Source organism: Natrix helvetica (assembly GCF_964273705.1).
Source record: "Natrix helvetica genome assembly, chromosome: 4".
Taxonomy (NCBI): domain Eukaryota; kingdom Metazoa; phylum Chordata; class Lepidosauria; order Squamata; family Natricidae; genus Natrix; species Natrix helvetica.
The window spans coordinates 758832-768230 of NC_138550.1; positions in this window are offsets into that span (position 1 = coordinate 758832).

The following is a 9399-nucleotide window of genomic DNA, read 5'->3' on the forward strand; positions in this document are numbered from 1 at the left end:
CGCCCGCCGCTCGCGCACCAAGTCCGGGCAAGCGCCAGGGGCGTGGCCGGGCCCGCCCCTTCGCCTCCACCGGCCAATCGCGGCAAGGCTCGGCCGCGGAGAGCGAGCGCCTGGCCGGCAGCGGCCCCTGGCGGCGGAAGGAGGAGCGGACGCACGTGGAGAGGTGTGCACGGAGCCCCCCAGCGTGGGAATCTCCGGCAATCGCGGCTTCCTCCTCCTCCTCCGTGTCAAGGAGCGCTTGGACGCGCGTCGTAAGATTGCACGACGCGCACAGGTTGGGCTGGTGGGAGGTTGAATGGACGGGTGGACAACACTGACGCCGTTCTCCCTTATCCGCCCGGGCTTCTTCCCTAAACAAACCATTTTTTCGCACTATTAAGAGTCCGTTCAACGCGGGTGTTCAAATTCGGCAATTTTGAGACTTATGGACTTCAACTCCCAGAATCCCCTAGCCAGCAAGAGCGGGGAATTCTGGGAGTTGAAGTGCACAAGTCTTAAGGTTGTCGAAGTTGGCCATGCATGCAAAAAAACTGGAGCAAAATTAGGCTTTCCAGGCGCCGTCCGGAGGCGCGAAAGGAACACCGCCTTTCTTTCCCTTCTGCCGGGAAAACCCCTCGGAGGACCCGCCCCGCGTGGTCGTGACTCGGAAGAAGGAAGTCCCGGAGCTGCTTTTCGGCTACTTTGTTGCAAATGGCAGTTACCCTCCTTTAGAGCCCCCGGTCTCCCCGGCTGGGATCTTCCCCGCCCCCAGCGACAATCTGCCCGGCGGCCTCCTGCCTTCGCCCAGCCGTAGCAGGCTCCTTGCAGCCCGGGCGGTGGCTTGCTTGAGAAATCAAAGGTTTTAAAGAAGTCTTTTGTTAAGGGCGGGAAACGGATCGCCAAAGAAAACCAAGAGCTTCGTGTGTGGTTTTACAGCTTTGCAGGTCGATGAAGTGTTGCAGAATAATTCCAAGAAAGCTTTTCTTGGTATTTCAAGGAATCGCCTGTAGCTGATCTACCTGTACACAGTAAATGGCAGGCGATGCACTTAGGGTAACTTCAACAGCCCCCCTCAACAACAGAAATGAATGCTTGCTTCTCTCCCTCCCTCCCTCTTCTTTCCCTCCCTCTCTCCCTTTGTTCCTTCTCTCTCTCCCTCCCCCTTCCTTCCTTCCTTCCTTCCTAACATAGTTGGAAGGGACCTTCCTGCTCAAGCAGGAAACCTTACACCCTTCCAGGCAAATGGCTGCCCAATCTCTTCTTTAAAACCTCCAGTGTTGAAGCACCCACAACTTCTGAAGGCCAGCCTTTCCACCGATGACCAGTCAATGGTTCTCACTGTTAGGAAGTTTCTCCTTAGATCTAGGTTACTTCTCTCCTGGATTAGTTTCCATCTGTTGTTTCTGCCTTCTGGTGCTTTGGAGAATAGGTGGAGCCCTCCTCTTCCTTGGGGCAGCCCCTCAGATACTGGAATGCTGCTATCATGTCTCCTCTCCTCTTTACCTTCATTAGGATCCACATACCCAGTTCCTGCAAACCGTTCTTCCTGTTTTTGCCACCAAACCCTTAATCATCTTTGTTGCTCCCCTCTGCACTCTTTCTAGAGTCTCAACATATATATATATATGTTTCGGCCAATCCTGGGCGGCTCCCAGGCAAAGATTAAAAGACCTATAAAATTATTGTGAAAACTATCAAACACCAGCAGTTAAAACATAAAGCATGAAACCAACAAACATTTGGCACCCACCACTGCTGCGACTCTGCCGTCTGAGCATCTCCCTTCTCCCTTGGGGGAGACCCAGATCTTTTAAGGCCTTAAGGGAAGAGGGCGGGCTGGGGGAGGAGGTGGTCCACGGAGCAGGGACTGGCGCGAAAAGGCACCTGCCCAACTCCCATCAGATGGCAATATTCAGGGGAAGGGGCTCGCCCTCTGACTAAATAGGTCTGGGGGCACATGGGGTCTGGGGAAAAGCAGCCCTACAGGTAGCCTGACCCTAGACATGTGGGGCTTGGAAGGCGCAGCAGAAGGAAGGGGGGGGACCCAAAAGACCGGCTCTGCAGGCGCCTCCCGTGGGTCGAGGGGTTCCTCGGTTCGGGGATCCCGGCTGAAGGCTCGGGTGGCGCCCTGCAGGCGAGGCTTCTCGGCGCGGGCGGGGCGTCTGCGCCTCGTGCCGGCAAAGCGACCTCTAGAGCCGCCCGTCTCGCAGCGGCGGACGAAGCCGTCGGCAACGCAACCCCTGGACCCGACCTTCGGAGGCCGAAAGCCCGGGGAAGACGGGAAGCTGAAAGGCCGGGCCGCCTTCCCCGCCCCGCGCGGCCGGAGGGAAGGGAGGCGCTTCCCCAGCCTTGGATCAGAGTGCTGAGGGGGGGGCTTCCCTTGCGCCCCATCCAGGCGCAGGGAAGTGCGACCCGCTCTCCCGCCTCCCTCCTTCCAAAGACCCCCGAGCGTCCCAGGCGGCCCGCAGCCCCCGCTTTGCTTTTTCCTCCTTGCTGGAGAGGGGGCGCACCTTATCCGCACGCGGCAGCGGCAGCGGCTTTCGCCCAGCCCGCCCAGATGTTCTACAGCCCCCTCCCCACGGCCGGGGGGCTTCTAATCCCGGGAGCTCCGAAGCCAAGAAGGGGGGTGACCGTGGCCGGCGGGGGTCCTCCGCTTGCCGCCGCTCCGCCCTAGCCCCGGTACCCCCTCTCCCTCCCCGGGGCGGGGGCGGCGGGAAAGTTCCCCGTCGGCGGGCCGCCCCGCCTCGCGCACTTCCTCTGGCCGCGCAGACTTCCTCTTGCGCGCCGCCCGGGAGCACCGCCGCCGTCCGCTCGCCGTGAGCCCAGGTTAGTCTCGCCTCGCCCCGCCCTCCCTGCCCCCACCCCACCGCCCGGGACCCCCGCGGACGCCCCCAGCAACGGCGCCTCCTGCCTGCCCCGAAGCCCCGCGCGCCCTGCCGGCCCGCCCAGCGCAGCCTCTGCGCCCCCTTGGCCCGCGCCCCCAAAGGCAACCGCGGCCGCTGGAGCCCCGAACGGGCGGGGTCTCCGGGCCGGTTCGCTTCCCCCCCGCCGCCTCCCTCGGCGCCCTTGAAGGGGCTGCCTTTCTTCCGCCTGGGACGACTGGGGGGTCCCGGAGGAAAGCGGTCCCTTCGTGCGCCCGTCGCTGGCGGAGGGTCGCCGGGCGGGGGTCTTGCTACTGGCGCGACGCCGGGGGGCTTCTGGAGGGAAGCCGCTTCAGGCCGAAACTAAGCCCGTTGGGTCCAAATAGAGGCTTAGGCGGGCCGAGTGGGGGAGAACTTGCCGAAGGGGCGCTTGCCCCCGCAATCTCCCCCCCCCCGCCCGGCTTTGGAGCCGATCAGGTGAGGGAGGCAGCCGGGGACTCCCGGGTGAGGAGCTGTCCTCCCTACTTGGGTTGCGGTAGACTGCCTGGCGCGGGGAAGCTCGATTCCTGCTCCAAAGAGATGCTCTTTCGGGCGTAAACGCAACCTTTGCGCCTCCTGTCTGCGAGGGTCGCCTTGCCTTCCGTCGGCAGAACGAGGAGGTCCCGAGCAAAAGGGGGGTCGAGGGCGGACCCCGCGGTGGAAGAGCCGCTGTCTCGGGCGGGTTGGCGATTGGAGGGGGGGAGCCGGGAGGAGAGATTCAAAGGGGGGGGCTCTTTCGCCCGTAGCGGGAGTTGATTTTGGATTATCAAATCCCAAGGGAGGCCAAAATCCGGCCACCCTCACGTGACATAGGATCTGATGGGGGTCAGGGATGGGGGTGGGTTCCCCTTGCACGGATACTGCTTTAGCAGAGCAGCTTTGGGATCCAGAAAGCCCCCACCCCCAGCTGGAAGCAATTGGGGAGGGAGAAAAGCTACAGGATAACAGAGTTGGAAGGGACCTTGGAGGTCTTCTAGTCAAACCCCCTGCTCAGCAGGAGGTCCTGAACCGTTTCAAGCCTCTCTCTTTCTTTATTACTCTGTTCCCACCCAGGGAAATTGGGGGAGGGGGAGGGGACACATCAAGGCTGGTGACTTCCTCCCAGCCTCCCTCCATTTCTCAGTGTGGATGGTGCCTTCCGCTCTCAAAATCTGGCAGGTTGCTTGTTTGCCTCCCTGTTTAACCATGCCGGCTACATGCCGGCTAGATGCCGGTTAACCTTTCCCTTTTCCTAAGACGTCCTCCCGTCGCAACCCTCCCCCCAAAACACTGAGAATGCTGACTTGTCTTTTCCATCCCTCTGGGGGAGGCTGCCCGCTAGAGCCCCAAGTTCCTTTTCTGGACTTCCCCATAGGCCTCCGGGGCCTCCTTCCTCCTGCCTGGAGACAGATTCCCCTGGCTGCCTCTTTCATACACGCCTGACTCACCCAGGGAGGAATCGCAGTCCTGCGCCCCCCCCTTGGGGTATCCCACAAAGATTGGGGGGTCCCTTATGAGAGGATCTCTCCAGTCTGTTGGGGGGGGGTGATAGCATTGAAAGGGTGCAGAGAGGAGCAACCAGGACGATGAGGGGACTCGAGGCTAAAACATAGGATGAACGGTTGCAGGAACTGGGCCTGGCTGGTGTAGTGAAGAGAAGGACCAGGGGAGACAGGAGAGCATCTTCCAATATGGGGGGGGGGCTGCCCCGGAAAGGAGGGGGGGGTCAAGCTATTCTCCAAGGCACCCGAAGGTCAAACAAGGAACAATGGATGGAAACTGAACAAGGAGAGATTCAACCTAGAAATAAGACAAATTTCCTGACAGTGAGAACCATCAACCAAAGGAACAGAAGTTGCCTTGTGGGAGCGTCATCCCTGGAGGCTTTCAAGAAGACACTGGACTGCTATCGGTCAGAAATAGTGTAGAGCCTCCTGCTTGGACAGGGGGTTGAACTAGATGACCTCCAAGGTCCCTTCCAACTCTGTTATTGTGTTCTTGTTCTGTTCAGAATTGACGCATGATCTAACTGACCTCCTCCATTGCACCATTATACAGAGTTGTCACAATGCATGGGATGTGGGGCTGATGAGACTGATAGAAAGAGATGCCCCCTCCTCTCATGTCATTGTTGACGCCCCTCTTTTCCGCCCCCATTCCCATTTGCCATGTCCAGCCTTTCTCCCCGGAATGTCGTCTCAGTCGACCAGCAAAATTCCCTGCAGAGTGCCAAAAGGTCAAGGGTGCGTGGGGAGAGGGGGGGGGACAGACCAGTGAGTTGGAAAACCCAGTTACCTACTAGCCTTGGTTAGTTAGCAATTGGGCTTAGCTCACCCCTCCTGCGAAGGGTTCTTCAGCTGTGGTCCCAGGTTTCAGAGTACAGATTAACAGAGTTGGAAGGGACCTTGTAGGTCATCTAGTCCAACCCTAACCCTGCCCAAGCAGGAGACTCTACACCGTTTCTGACAGATGGTTTTCCAACTTGGGAAAATGCCCTCCCTTGGATGGGCGCTGTCAGTGCATTATAGGCTTTGGCATCCTTTTTTGTGATGGTGGAATGGGGGCTATGCCATCTCACGACCACCGGGTTCATTTTCCCCAAGGTTGGCAGCCGTGTTCGTCCTGGACAAGCTCCTAGGGGAGAGAGATCCAAAGCTGGACGGTTTTCTTGCAGACATTTCATGACCTGTCTAGGTAACTTCATCACTGCTAGAAAGGAGTGGAGATTGCAGGCAGGAGGAGGAGGAGGAGGAAGGCTGCAGGGTCCTTGGTGCCCTCTGAGCTTGGTGCTTTTCATACAGACGTTTCAGGACCCAACTAGATAACATTGTCAGTGCTGTCATCGTCATCATCGTGAGCACTGATGATGTTCCCTAGTTGGGTCATGAAACGTCTGCAAGAAACCCACCCAGTTCAAAGGGCACCGAGGACCCTGCAGGGCCACCCTGAGCTCCAGATATTCCCTTCTGGAGATGCCCAGCCTCGGCTGAAGGACCCGCAGGTGGGGAATGATGAGGCTGTGCCGAGGGCCGGTCCTTCAGCCATGCCTCGCCTTATGACCCCAACGGAGCCCTACATTTTTGTTTGGGACATTTGCTCCATTTTAGGGCCTTCCTTGCCACCGTTGTTAAGTGAATCACTGCAGTGGTTACATTACTAACACGGGAGTTAAGCGAATCTGTCTTCCTCATTGACCCTACTTGTCAGAAGGTCGCAAAAGGGGACCACGTGGCCCCTGGAACCGTCATAAACATGAGTCAGTTCCCACGCTTCTGAATTTGGGTCCGGTGACCCTGGGACTCCTGCAACAGCCAGAAGTGTGAAGACGGTCGTAAGTCAGTTTTTTCAGTGCCATTATCGCTTTGGTCACTAAATGAACTGCTGTAAGTTGAGGACTACCTGTCTCTCTTCACCAGGACCATTTGTGGTGTTTCCTGCTGTGGCTCGCAAGGCCCCTTCCCTGCCCCCGTCACTCCTCCCCAGCACAGGGATGGGGTTCCAAAGGGCCTGCAAAAGAGATCGATAGGCAGCCAGAGAGCCGCACCTGATGCCTACGGGAGCCATGAAAAGAGCTGATGCCATTCTCCACCCAGGAGCAGCTCAGGATGGGGTGACCTTCTCTGTCCCCAAGGCCCTCAGCTGCCTCTTCCTCCTCCTCCTCCTCTTCCTCTCCTCCTCCTCATTTCCTCCTCCTCATTTCCTCCTCCTCCTCCTTTCTTCCTCCTCATTTCCTCCTCCTCATTTCCTCCTCCTCCTCCTTTCATCTCAGGAAGCCCGTGCCTGGCAGGATCCTCCTTCCTGCTAACTCTTCAAGGCCCGCACTGTCCCAGCCTCCAATGGCCCCATCCTGATTCCAGCTAAAGTGGGAAGGAGAACGAGGGCCGTTTGTGACTTCCAGGCCTCGGAGCTCAGCCACCCGAAGAGCCGCTTGGCATGGGAAGTGCAGCACATTTGCGGGGGGGCAGCTGTGTGTCCCTGGCTGGCCCCAAACACCTCCCCCCACCAGGGCTCCCCCATAACAGAGTCTTGCGGATTTGGGGTCCCTGAGTTCCGTGATCCAGCTTGATGGTGCCTTGTAAGTCCTGGGTCACATCTTAGGGTAGCCTCTTTCTCCTGGGGGGGGAGGGGCTTTGGCCCACCCTCCTGAGTGTGGGGGTGATGCCCAGTGCATGCAGGCACCCCCAGGGCTGCCCCGATGGGAACAAAGCAGGGCCTGGACCAGGGGTTGGGTCCGGCAGGCACTGCTGCTTCCTGCATGGCCACACGCTTGGTGCGCAGGGCAATTAAGATCCTTCTGCACATGCGCAGAACTGGAAAGGAAGATGGCGGGGCCACTGGGGAACCGGTTCAAGGGCGTGGCAGGCCTGGCTCTCTGCCGGTTCCAGCAACCCAGGCCACCAAACCACCAGCAGTTCAGAACCCATCCCTGGTCTGGGCTGGCTTGGTCGCCTTTAGCAACTGCCCGTCTCCCCCTTTGCTCTGAGGGTGGGGGGCTGTGGGAGCGGATGGTCAAGGGTTGGGACAGCCGTTCATCCTCTGAGGGGTGCAAAGGTCCTGCTTCGGATCCCAAAGTAATTGCAGTGTTTCAGGAGGGGATGATTCAGCTCAAGACCCAGCCAGGAGCCAAAGGAGCTCTGTGCTATGTAGAGGAGGCCCTCGGGGGTTTTGCCCCTAGGCACGGGAGGGGGGGGCTGTGGTCATCAGGGAAAGGCCAAGCAGACCTCTGCCGGGAAAAGGGGCTTTGGCACCTGAATTAGTCCTGAGCAGCTTTGGGGGTCTCCTTCCCCAGGCTCAGGGGGGCTGCCTGCCAAGTTCTCCCCTTGGGCTTGCCTCGGAGGAGGAGGAGGAGGAGGAAGACTGTGCGCTCCTTGGTGCGCTCCGAGCTTTGCTGTTTTCTTGCAGACATTTAATTACCCGGAGTGGGACTTGCTCTCTGCTTATCTGTGGAACTGTTGCCCTGCCAGTGTTGGTGGGAGAGTTCTCGGTCTTTCCTTGATGAGGCTGTTGAGAGAGCAAGACCCCTCCCTTCTAGCTCTGATGACGTTCCCTAGCTGGGTCATGAAACGTCTGCAAGAAAACCATCCCGCTCAAAGAGGGACGGGGAGGGGGCTGTGGGCTCCTTGGTGCTCTCTGCCCTTGGCTCTTTTCATGACCCAACTAGGGAGCCTCATCAGTGCCAGGCTGAGCTTGGGAGGCAGAAGCTGCCAATCGGCCCAGAGAAGAGGGGAAGCATTTGCATGGCCCCAAAGGTGGGGCAAGAGAGGAGGGGCCTCCGCTTGCGCCACGTCAAACAGATCCTGAGCACTCAGGTTCCTGGCAAGGGAAGACAAAGGCCTTTGTGTGTGGGGGGGGGGCAGGGCAGCCTCAGCCCTCTTTGCATAGCATTTGCACACAGGTGCAGCCTTTGCGTAAGATGGGGGGGGGCAGGAGGAACGGCCTTAAAGGCAGGCGGGGATCCGAGAACTGAGAGTAGCAACACTTTTTAAGGGACCCCCATTCATGGGGACCCTCTTCCCAAAACAGGCCTTCTGCCATGGGATGCCTGACCTCATCTAGTCCACTCCATGGATGCTGGCACCGGTGCCCAGCACCTCCAAAGGCCTTCAAAACCTCAACCTGGGTGGGCTGTGTCCCCCTTCAGAGCTTGTTAGAGGATTTGGGGGTGCTTGTTGATCTCTGAGCTTGATTATGTCCCTGCAGACGTTTCATGACCCAAATAGGTGACATCATCAGTGCTGGAAGGGTGGGGGGGGGGTTGGTTTCTCCCTTACACCACTGATGATGTTACTGAGCTGGGTCATGAAACGTCTGCAAGAAAACAGCCGACCTCAGAGAGCCCCAAGGACCCCACAGTCCTCCTCCTATCCACAACCCTCCCTCCCTCCCTCCCTCCTAGCACTGATGAGGTTACCTAATTGGGTTGTGAAACAGCCTGGCTCAGAGGGCACCAAGAAGCCCACAGCCCAACCCTGAGCTACAGTGTTCTCTTCTATTCCTGCCAAGGACCCTTTGGGGCTTCTGTGAGACCCCCAAACGTGCAGGGACATTGGAAGCGCCTGGCCTGGCTCCGCTGGGCTCATTCCTGCCAGTCATTCAGAGAAGCCGGCGGTGTTGGTGAAGTTGGGCAAGAGGCTCTGAGCCACTCCGGAAGCAGACTCGGGCAGGGCCTCCTGGGGGGGGCGGGGGGGGAGAGAAGAGGGTCCTGCACGTGCATTGCAAAAGCGCCTCTCGGCTGCACCAGAAGAAGCCGGGAGTCACACGCTCCCAGCACAGGAAGGGGAAGTGATGGCGGCACATTGGCTGAGATGTTGGGCAGCCCTCTGAGACTTTGAGGAAGGAAGGCTCTCTGTCCTGGCCCTTATGGGGGAAGGGGGGTCCCCCAGAACCCTCCCTGGAATTGGGATCCGCCAGGGGTTGGGTGCTGGCAGGTGGCAGGAAGGCCTCCCCCCCCCCCATGGCACCAGGGGACACTGAGTCACAGGGAAGAAGTCAGGTTCAAACTGAACACGAGTCAGCAGGGCCTCAAAAACTATTTAATTTG